The following is a 12706-nucleotide window of genomic DNA, read 5'->3' as shown; positions in this document are numbered from 1 at the left end:
AAAAAAATTTTTTTTAAGTTAAAACCTTGTTATTTGTAACCTCTGTATCCCTTGTCATTGTTTTTCTTTTTAACATTAGAGTCTTGTAATCACAAAGGGAACCCTCTAATGCTAATGGGGGAAATGAATCAGCTCTGAACTAACTATTGATTTGTTCTAATAATGGTTAACCTGATTCTAGCGCAGTTCCACTCTTCACATCTGGAAATCGGCTCTGCCTATGCTTTCTATTGAGATGGTAACAACTTCTCCCCTCCTTTCTGCTTATTCTTGCTATTGGGATAGTGGTGATCCATCTCCCCTTTTTTGATTCCATAAAATCCCTGGATTCCTTAGACTCCTGGAGACAGCAGGAGATGAGAAGAAGAGCCTTTCTCATCTCTTGCTTTGCGCCTGGCAATAAATTTTTTCCCCCTTTGAAACCCTGGTACCATGAGTTGGCTATTATGCACATAGGGCAGAGAACCCAGTACTTTTGTCTGGTATCAATAATTAATACAAAATGTAAACATTGGAAATGTTAAGTAAACCAGATTGTAATTCATAAGTAAAAATCAGAAAACACTTCCTTTGCCTTTCCACTCGATATTTTCCTTAAAGGATGCATAAAAATAATAGATCTTTCTATTACTCACTGGGAAATAATTTGAAAGAGCAATATGGTAAGAAGGGCATATGTCAACTGGCAGGTTCTTTGCATTTATAGAAGCTCATTCCCAGGTAATTAAGTTTTTTTTGAATTAACTAACGAATCTTTTGCTGTACTAAGAACAATTTTAATAATATCTTTAACCAAATGAAACAATCCTTTTAGGAGAAAGAACAAAGGCAGAATTTACCAGAAAGATTACTTCCCAACCATGGTGCATAAGAAGACACTCAACTTCTAATTTTAAACTGCTTTTGAACCCTGAAAGAAACAGAGTGAAGCTATAGCTCGGAACAGAGTTACCACATTTCTCAACTTACTAATAAAACTACTGTTATAGAGCCCTGTGTATAATAATATGTAACGATAACAATTTATATGCATTCATTGCTCTTTCATATAAATAATTTATGGAAGAATTTTTACTAATTGGTTATGTGTTTTGGTCCTTGATTCTCCTGAGGAGTAAAATATTATGTAAGTTTCCTCATTAGCGTTTCCTCTACCTCTGTCCTGAGGCCACTCAAGACAGCTGATTTATTTTTCCAAAGTTGGTTGACAGGGTTCCTCTAGCTAGTCCACTAGAATGTGGATAAACTTATACAAGTATGCATTTATCTTTGAAGAGCCAAAAGGGAGTGCCTCCAGCAATGACACTTATTCATAAAGAAAGACAGAAATAATTGACAGGGATTTATTTTAATTTCACTGATAGGGACTTCATTTTATGAGTCAGGGTTTGGTTCTTATAATAAAATAATATATGTTTTATTTCACTAAAATTGTTTTCTTCAGGTATACGGTTAACAGATATCTGGTGAATAAAAAGGTACATTAAGTTTAAAGCATGTTAAAGTCAAAGTAATATGGAAAGGGGCTGTATATGAAAAACTTAACTGGTCTTTATCCCCAGTTCCTGACCTGAGGACTTTACTGGGATAGGAGTTTCTTTTGTTGTTCATGGTGGGCCTAGGACCGCACCTGAATTTCATATGCTAATGAGATCCCTGGGGTGGGGGGTCAGACGGGTGACCACACTAGAAAGACCAACCATGTCATTAGGGATTGGAGTTTGGGGCCACATCCTGTTTGTCAGAATTTCCAACCCTCCAACCTTTTGGAAAGGTTGGAGGCTCAGCATCAAGTTCAAACCCATGGTCATTGATTCCATCAGTCATGGCCACGGAAAAGACCCCAAATAAGCATGGGATGCTTGAAGCCCTGATGCACTTCCGAGACTGAGAAAATACCTGGCTTCTCGACCAGGAGGTGATGTGTTCTGATTCCACCTGGAGAATATGGAGGCTGATTTTGTGAACCTCCCAGACCTCGCCTTATGCATCTCTTCTTTTTGTGTATCCTTTTACTATAATGAAACTTTAATCATATTTATAGTGCTTTCAGTGAGTTCTGTGAGATGTTCTAACAAAAATTTGAAACTGTTGGTGGTAGGGGAATGGGGACACCTGAATTTGTAACTAGTCGGTCAGAAGTTCAGGCGGCCTTGCCCCTGAACTTGTGGCTGTTTCCTGCAGGACAGTCTTATAAAGAATGGTCCTTTTCCTGGATCAAGCTGGTCCAATTTGGTCATTAGAGTCAGGAGTGAATTGTTCAGCCATTGCAGCATTTGCAGTTGGTGGGCAAAGCTATTGTGGAAGCTGATAGAAGTTTCTGCAAAACTAAAAGGCATCATAGGGGATTAAACTTCTACTTTAAGCTTCAATTTGTACAGAATTTTATAGAGTCTTACAGAAAGGAAAAGTTGGAAAACCACAAATTAACACTTCCTGAGCCCATCAGAGAGTTAAAAATGCAGAGCAACCAAATAACTGAATTTGGAGGAGAGACACACCTGTGTGGACAAAAAAGCATTCAACCATTTGCTGCCAGCCAGAGGTAGCTCCATCACTTCAAGACACAGTGCAAATTGAACTAGCATGGCCCCTTGTTTAAAAAAGTTTCAAAAGCTATACCTACCTATAGTTATGCCTAACATTCACTTCCAGAAGACCTCTTTTGTTGCTCAGATGTGGTCTCTCTCTCTCTCTCTACATTCAACTCTGCAACTAAAATCATTACCCTACCCTCCTACACTGGGCAGGACATCCAGGGGCAAAAATCTCCCTGGTAATGAGGAACATGACTCCCAGGGATGAACCTAGCCCTGGCACTGTGAGATTGACAATGTCTTACAGATCAAAAGGGGGAAAATAAGGTATCATTTGGCTGAGAAAATTCAAATAGTTGCCCCACTGGCCAGTCAAAAGATAAGACTAAAATTTTTGAATGAGAGTGTGTGGCTCCTGGGGGTCACAGATAGAGGGGCTCCGCAGTGCTCTCACAGGCTTTTCTCCCTTACAAGGAAGATGGGGAAGAATCCTGAAAAGTTTTCTCCTGATACTGGGGGAAAGAGAGGAAAATGGGAGCTACATAAACTCTACGAGAACCAGCTACTATGACTCCTCTATGGGATAAAAGATTTAATATTCAGGGGAAAGAGCAACAAAAGTGCCACTGGACACTGTGGAAAACCATGTCAGTGGAGGTGAGGGAAAAAATGCAAAATTGTCAATGTCAGATTCCACATGAAGTGAAAATATATTTAAAAAATGAGAGCAAAATAATAAATATTTCAAAACAAGAATGAAAACAACAACAACAACAAAATATGGAGTTCATTCCTGGCAGACTTGCACTACAAGAAATATTGAAGACCTGTTTTCAACTAGATGAAATATATCAGTGATAAATATGGATCAGCATATAGGAAGAAGAGTGCTTGAAATGGAAAAATTGAAGATAAAATAAAATTCATTTTTCCTATTTTAGTTGCTTTAAAATATTACTGCCTATCTAAAACAAAAAAATGCAGAACAAAGTACTGCATTTACTGCGTGTATAAAGGTAAATTATATGACAACAATAGCACAGAAGACTCGAGGGAGGAATTAGAAACAAACTGTTTTAAGGTCCTTACAATACATATGAAGCAGTATTGAATTATCTGGATCAGTCAAAATTGCTATAATGCATATTTAAGCCTGAGGGAAATCACTAAAATGTTCTAAAATTATCTCAACAACAAGACAACAGAGGATATTAAGTGGAATCATAAAAATGCTCATTTAACCAAAGAAATTTGAAAAAGAATTAAGAAAAGAGGAGCCAAAGAATAAAAAAGAAGACAGCTAGCAAAAGAATAAATTTTATTCCAAATATCAGTAATTACATTAAATGTGAATGTCTAAAGATACAAATTAAATGATCTGTCTAAATTGTAAAGTCCAGTCGTATTTCTGTTTTAGGGAAACCCAAATTCCTAGTAAAGACAAAGCTAGGATTAAATGAAAAGATAGAGAAAATTATACCATTCAAACGTTAACTAAAAGAAAGCTGGAATAGCTATATTAATTTCAGAGTAATCAGACTTGAGAAAAAGGAATACTATAAAGGATAAAAGGAAATATTATCTACTGATAAAGGGGTCATTTTGTAAGAAGACATAACAATCCTAAATATATATGTACCTAACAATGTAAATTCAAAACAACATTCAACATTTGACAATAAGAACACTCAAAATATTTGAAGTAACGTTGTATCTGAAAGGAGAAATACAAAAGTGTGTAATTGTAGTTAGAGACATCAGCACTCCTCTCCCAATATTTGGTAAAGCAGGAAGGCAGAGTATAAAGTCAATATGCAAAAATATCAATAACATTCATACATACTGTACATGAAACCTAGGGATTTGAAATGAAAACAAACAAAGGAGAATAAAACAAAACATAACAAAAATTGCCAAAAAAAAACACCACAATGCCATTAGTCTTAAAATGTTTATTCTCTCCACAATGAACACAGGTTTAGCAGTAATCCATTCAAATCCTAGCAAGTATTTTTTTTTTTTGTAATGAACAAGTTGATTTCAAAATTTATATGGAAAGCCAAAGGAACTTGAATACTCAAACACTACTGATAAAAGAGAAAGGGGACTACTTTACACTAGGTCTTATTAGAAAAGCTACCATAATAAAGAGAATGTGGTGCTTTTTTTTTTTTTAATTTAATTTAACTTTTTTTTTTCGGGAATTGAAACCAGGTCTCCCACATGGAAGGTGGGCATTCTAGCCACTGAACTACCCATGTGTTTTTGACAAGAAGATATACACATCAGTTAAGAGATAATAAGAGGAAAAAACAGTCATAGACTCCCACCATGGCAGTCAACTGATTTTTGAGAAATATACAAAAGAGATTCAATGCAGAAAGGATAGTCTTTTCAGCAAATGGCACTGGGGCAATTGAAAGTTCATATGAAAAAAATATCAAAACATTTGTCTGGCCCTAGAAAATCTAACTGAAATTGATCTCAGCTATAAATATAAAATATGAATTGTCAAACATCCAGATGAAAACCACAGGAGCACATCTTTGTGGTATTGGGTTTTTCTGTGATATTTTAGATATGATATCAAAAGACGGTCCATGAAATAACTGATGAATTACACTTTGCCAAAACTAACAGGCTTTGCTCTATGAAAGACACTACTTACAAAATCAAAAGACAAGCAATATAAGAAGAGAAAACATTATCAAATCACATATCTGATAAAGGACTTGTATCTATAATACAAGTACCATAATACTAGATAAAGAAAAATAATTCAATAAAAATGGGGGAAAATTCTGAGCGGGAACTTCACCAGATAAAATGTACCGATATCACATAGGCATATAAATTATGATTAACACCATTAAGCATTAGGGAAATGCAAATTAAAGTCACAATGAGACAACCCTATTTACCCATTAGAATAGCTGAAAACAGATCTGATATTACCAAAAGTTGAAAATATTTCACAGGAACTGTAACTTTTATAAACTGGTGGTAGGAATATAAATGCTACAGCCATGTTGGAATGCAATTTGGCAGTTTCTTTCAAAGTTATACATACATTTATCAATGACCCAGCAATCTCACTTCTCATTATTTACCTAAATGTACTGAAAACATGGGTTTCAAAAAAAATCTATATGCAAACATGCATGACAACTCCATAGTTGCCAAAAAATAGTTCACAACCCAGAAGTCCTTTGATAGACAGAATGACAAACTGTGGCACCTCCAAAAAGTGAAATATTACACAGCAATACAAAAAGTAAGCTTCACTCAACAATATGGAAGGAAATTCAGTGTGTATTTCCAGGCTCGAAAGGATACATACTGTATAATGCCATTCATATGCCATTTTGTAAAAGGGAAAACTATAGGGAATAAGCCAGATGAATAGTGTCCATGACTGGGAGTGGAAGAAGTTGATCAGAAAGGGAAATTTAGGTGATGGAGCAGTTCTGTGAAGTTCTATGGTACAGACACATGATTCCATGCTTTCATCAAAATCCACAGAACTGTATACCACAAAGACGGAATTATATTGCATGCAGATTTTTAAAACTTGAACCAGACAAAAGAAAAACATTCCATTTTTAAAGGAACTGCTTTGAATCCTTTGATATTAGGTGTGATTAATTTTTTTTGTTTAAGAATACTTTGTGAAAAAATTAAGAAGTCATATTTAATTTTTCTGCCTGGAAATGAACTGTCCCCAATTTTCTTCCTTTTAAACTAAAGAAAGAAGCTTGAGATGCAAATTTCTTGTTATAAACTATAGTTTGGATTCTTAAAACACCACAGTAAGCAATTTTACACATGTACCCATGGGGGCATAATTGGCTGGTTTGTTTCTAAACTGAATAAGTTTAATATTTCCAAACAAAGCCCTGTTTTAATTGCCTTCTGCTAACCAAGGATTCTGAGTTTTCTTAAATTCATCAGCAAGACTGTAGAGTTATTAAGCAAAATGAGTGTGAATTAGAACTGCTAAGTTTTCACATTTCCTCATAAGTGTGATCTGAAACATGTTTCACCACTGTTGACTACCCAAATCCTACATGTCTTGGTTTCACATTCCAGTTTGCTGTCCTCTTGACCTAATGACTGAATATCTGCTGCTGATGGTACTGTAAACGCAATCTGTCCACAACGGCAGTTCTATCTTCTCTCTGAAACAGGTTCTTATTTCTCATGTATTACTGCAGCACCCTCTGTCATCTATTCTATAAACTCTGTCTTCTCTCTGTTCCTTAGCTCCTAGCCCATATAGAAGGCTATAGTCCTTTTCATATGAATCTTTTCCTTTCCGTCTAATACTATGTAATCTTGCTTGTCCCTTTTCTTATCTGGATTGTTTCAGTGTTCTCTGAAATGTTCTCTTCTTTCTAGAGTTAGAGTTACTAAAATGTAATAAAAATGTTTCATTTTCCTGTTTAAAACATCAGGCTTATCTCCATATCTAAAGCATAAACTTGATTCTCCTAACTTATATAACCTGTGGCCTTGCCACCTGTCCCCCACCTGGGACCTCTGTCTATCTCAGCAATCTCATCTCTGGCAATCTTATTCACTTTTTGGCTTATTTCAAGTCTTATGAGTAGGACTCTGTGATAGTTTGAAACTATATGGATCCCAGGAAAGGCCATGCTCTTTTGATCCATTCCTGTGGGTGCAGACCTATTGAGGGTGGGATCTTTTGGTCAGGTTGTTTCAATTGAGATGTGACCCACCTCAGTGGATCTTAATCCCCTTACTGGAGACCTTTATGAGAGGATAAAAGACAAAAAGAGACACAGAAGCTAAAAGATGAAATTAAGAGAAACTCATAGAGAAAAGCTCCGGAGAAGCTGAGGGAGAACCACAGAAACTCAGAGAGAAGAACACCGAAGCCAGAAACTGAAAGCTATGAAACCCAGGAGGGAAGGACCAGCAGACACCATTCATGTGCCTTCCCAGATGACAGAGATGTCCTGGATGCTGGTAGCCTTTCTTCAGAGTCTGGTATCATCCTGTGGATGCCTTGAGATGGACATTTTCGTGGCCTAAGAACTGTAAATGGTACATTAAAAAAATCCCCATTGCAAAACTCAACCCATTTCTGGTATATTCCATTCTGGCAGCTTTAGCAAACTTTAATAGACAGTATTTAGTCTTCATTGTGCTCACTCCTGCTTATCGCTCAAGGCACAATAAAGACACCATCTCACTTGGGAAAATATCCCTAAACTCTTATGACCCACTTTTGGTTATTCTTCCATATGTTTCATAGTATCTTCAAGCCCCATAATGCAGACAATTTTCTTATTTAATTATTTTCTTATTAGATAATAGTAATAAATATTTATTATTTTGCCTTCTTTTTCGTTGCTAGTTTGCTTTATCTGGAATACTATTTCTCTTCTTTCTCCTCAAATGATATTTTCTTAGGGATGAAATTCCCCTCTTCCATCTCTCTTACATCACCCTATTTGAATATTCAATAGAATCATTATAGCCTAAATGTATCCTTCAGGTCAATTTGTTTACTAATTATATTTCTGACGGCATTAGACTGTTTATTACCAGAAATCAGGAGCTTTATGTGTCTTGATAAGGAATCTAATACACAATCCAAAATAGTGTCTCACACACAATGGGCATTTGACAAATACTAGATACTAGGGGGCAATAAGGAGGGAGGGAGGAAGGAAAGAGGGAAGGAAGAAAGGAGGGGTCTTCACTATGCCTTTATCATCTGCGTCTTTTGTTTTCATGTAATATTTAAAGTGCATAAACATGTTATAGACACAATTTTCTGCTTTTGCAGAAAAAAATCTCCCTGGGTGGTCTAGTAGTTTCTTTTTCCCTCATAACTCCTGAGGGAGAACATGATTTACATAAAAGATTAGTTAAAGAATGTAATATTTTGCCCCCTTGAATCTTTGTCCAACTATTTGCAGCTTGGCTTGCCTTTATTTCGCATCTCTGAGAGGATGCGGGGCTGGGGTGGGGTTAGGGCTCTAAACAGTGAAAGTTGTAGAGATGAATGTGCTTTTCACTCTTCCCCTGATGCTTATGTTTTATGTCCCATCCCTGCACAAGATGATTTAAGATTGTCTTTTCTTTATTTGAAGAAAATAATAGAAATGATTAGCTCTCATATAGATTTGCTAATGGGTGACATTGAATCACTTGCTTAATTAACAAAACTGTGTTTTACCACCTAATCTTGATATTTATAATCCTTTAACTGCACTCACTTTCTGAGCCCTTTGGTAATCCATCTTGAGAGTTTTACCATTTACTCATCATCATTATGTTAGTTAACAGGATTTAAGAAATGTCATGAAAGCCATAATATTTTCCAATAAATAAAGTCTACGTGGACCTTTGGGATGAGTTATTTTGGTCCTCATAAATTAGGCCTCTTGAAAGATAATGTTTCAGCCCCAAATGTCTATTTTTCTCTGAGTGAAATAAAAAAAGAAAAGATGAGTGCAGCTAATGGCAGGTTTATTATGAATGCTCTAATATCTGTCAACTCTGAAGAATGAGGTAGCAGGAGTCTGTTTTAAACCCACAACTCTCTTGAGTCTAAAGTATTCAATAACTTACTTGGCTTGAACAATTTATTATTTTGAAACCTACTCCATAAAATGACAAGATTAAATTATTCGGTCAATATTGCAGTGTTGGCTTTTGTCATGAATATATTTAATTTAATAAAAACATCGCATGGCCCATTTATCATACAGTTACCATTTTATGCATTGCACTTGTTGAAACTATCTCTTTTTTTTTTTCTTGGTATTAGGAACACTAATTAATTCATGACTGTGATGTAGCATCCACAATAAATAATCCTAGAGCTCTGACAGGTTAAAAAACCAGTCAGATGTATGTCTGTTAATAACATTTATCTCTGTTCTTAAAAAACATTACACGTGATAATATAGGGATTCTCCAGTAGGAAATGTATCTGAAACAAACCTGTTATTTATTCTTCAATAAGATTTACCAGTTGCTACGGGTTTATACCACATTTTCATGGTCTATTACATGTAGGACACTGAGCCCCAGGGAAAAATTTCTTCCAAATTTTAAGTTACAATGTACAATATAGAATTCTAGAGGCCTAGAAGTAAAAGTCCCCCTTTTTTTCCCAAGGGAAAAATAATGTGCTTTCTCTTTTAAATTTGGAGTTTGTCTTTTACTTTGGAATTATCTGATTCCAAAGTCAAGAAATTGACTTTCTAGATATATTTTTTTTTTATCATTTAAATAATACACATTTTTCTGATTTATTCTTTTTTCCTTCATTTCCAGGTACTATTAAATTATAGTGTTCTTAAAATAGATTCCTCGGGCCACGGTGCCTCAGCAGGCAGGAATGCTTGCCTGCGATGCCAGAGGACCCGGGTTTGATTCCTAGTGCCTGCCCATGTAAAAAAAAAAAAAAAAACAGATTCCTCTGTTACTTAACAATTCTTCTAAGATATATATATATCTTAGAATATATATATATATATATATCTTGAAATATATATATATTTCAAAAGTTGAAATTTTTTTCCAGATAAGAAAGCTTTAGTACTGATAAAAAATTATTTAAACAATACATAAAATATATATAGTAGCTAACCAGTCAAGTATTCAGTTAAGATAAAAAAACTTAGGTCCAGTTTTTACAAATTTATTTTCTCTGCAACTTTATGCATTGCCAATATTTTAGCTATTATAATATCCACAATTGCCCATTGCAAAATGTCTTTGCAGAAGTAGATTTCAACTAAGTATTGAAAGCCAAGATTCAATTTAGGTAAAAATGAAAAATAAATGAAGTTCCAGAGCTACATTTGGTCACTCCAGATGTGTGTCACAGATCTGTTTAATTGCTGTAAACGAGTTCAGAGTTTAGTGCATCTGTGTGAATATTTTTAATATTTCATCATTCACACTCATTTTTATTTCACGTTTCTATGAATAGTAAATAAGACCTTTTATGTTGTTGCTGCTGTTTTAAATAAATGTTTCTCAGGCTTCATTTTCTACAACAAAGACTCAAGACCTATATCCTAGGAGGTAAAATGGCCCCTAGATGGTTCCAATACAAGTAGTTTGCAGATACTGGGAAACCAAGGTGCTAAAGATATCATCTTTGGAATATTTATGTTTTCAGCACATTCATAACCAGTAGTCATTTAAAAATTTATCAATTCTATATTTTTCCACAGATGACCTTTTTGCAGAAATATAAGGCTAAGTTTGTATCATCCTAAACAAGTCAGCTTTATTCCTGACATCAATAAAGTAGATCCTTTAGAAATAAATTCTCTAGTGATTCTCTATGCTTCTAGTGGTAAGAAAAGTAACGTTTTTCTCTACTTCCCCCCTCCCCATATTCCTTTTGTCAACTTAAGTGCACCATGTTTAAGTTTGATGTTGCCATAAAATTGTCATAAAAAGCAAAATTAATGAAAACAAGAATAAATGAAAAGACAAAAAACTATAAGTAAAAATAAAGAGGAAGCAAAAACCATAGCTCAGCATACGGTCTTTGTGGAGACGCGGGGCAGGACTAAACTGATGGGAGATGATTAGAGGGCCAGGATTTACTGTTCCAGGGTTTCCAGTTATATAAAACCAGGTAACACCAGCTGAGGTTTTAGAAAAAGCTGAACAGTCACCGATGGATAACTATATCGAGACCTAGAATGAAGTCCTTTCTTTTTTCAGTCTTGTTGATATTTTATTTTGCTTTCATGTTTTTCTATGTTAACTACAATCTTCTGGGTTAGGAAATTGACTGTTTAGTGTAATAAAAAGGGGTGATTTGGGTACTATAAAGATTTGAAATTATTTTTTAAAGTGGATTTTCTTGCTTAAAGGCACATTCCCATTATTACTGAATACACAAAAGCAAGGATTTTTTTCTCTTGTTATCAAATGCATACGAACATTTTAGCCTCATTCTTTTTGGATTTTGTAGAACAAAATCAATAAAAAGATAGATTAAAAGTCACACTATGCTGCCATCAAGATGAAGCACTGCCCTTCTTAAGTGGATATTTAAGTTGTGGCATAAAATGGATCATAAAAGTTTTGGTGTATTATTTATATGGAGACAGCTTTCCTGTCTCATAAAGTCTTGCTCTGTCTTGAGTGCATTGGGAAACAAAGAAGCAGAGAAGAGGGGGTCACGAGGAAGAAATGAGTAAGAGTGCTTATCGATTCAAACAAACTTTCTAAAGTCCATTCTGCAGCCAAGCCGCTGTTGCAGTGTTGCATCCTTCTGACGGGATTGGTTTGCGATGGCCCCTCAAAGCTTTGAACTGACTTCTCAATCATCAACCTGTCAATGAGGTTTAGCTTTACCCAACAAAGCTACAGGTATTGATCATGTCAGATGGAAATGCAACTCCAGCTGTATGTTGCTAAATAGCCTTGAGTTTTAGACATCATGGGGCTGTTTAATGCATTAACTCTTCGGTTGAATGCTTTAGCACCCAACACTAAATCATTTCAAAACTGAATCTTGTCATCACAAGTTATCATGTCAGAAACAGGAAACACTCTTTGTTAATGAAGTGGGAAGTAAGGGTAATATCTGCAAATGTCCAATTTTTACCTGTCATCATATATTCCTTGCTGTATCCATCATGTCAGAACTGATAAAACCTCAGCGCCCCCTTCTCTGTGTTTCTTTCACACCACAAATGTTGGTAGATTTCAAAAATAGGGGCTCTCTTGGAATATTTGAGTAAAAACAGCATACAGTGTTTCACCAGGAAGTCCATTCACTTTCTCCCTTGAAGCAGATGCTTTTGATAAAATCTTCAATGCCACACATGAGAGCTGCCTGAAACTCCAGGCACTTTAAAATGGGATTTAATTTAAAGACTTATGATGCCTCTGAAAGGAATATTAGCAAAGAAATGCTACTGTACTCAAGGAAATGAAATATCTAACTTGAAACTTCTTTGCATAAATAGCCAGAGAGAGAAGGAGGCCATTCAAAAGGCAGACTAGATAGATAGATAGATAGATAGATAGATAGATAGATAGATAGATAGATAGATAGATAGATAATGCTGTTAGATCCCCTAGCATTACAAGGGCATAGTTAATTTCTTTTAATTGCAGGTCATTGTTTATCTATACCTTCTTTCAAAAAGATAAGA

This window comes from Tamandua tetradactyla, chromosome 18 (genome assembly GCF_023851605.1).
Source record: "Tamandua tetradactyla isolate mTamTet1 chromosome 18, mTamTet1.pri, whole genome shotgun sequence".
Classification (NCBI taxonomy): domain Eukaryota; kingdom Metazoa; phylum Chordata; class Mammalia; order Pilosa; family Myrmecophagidae; genus Tamandua; species Tamandua tetradactyla.
This window is presented reverse-complemented; position numbering follows the sequence as displayed.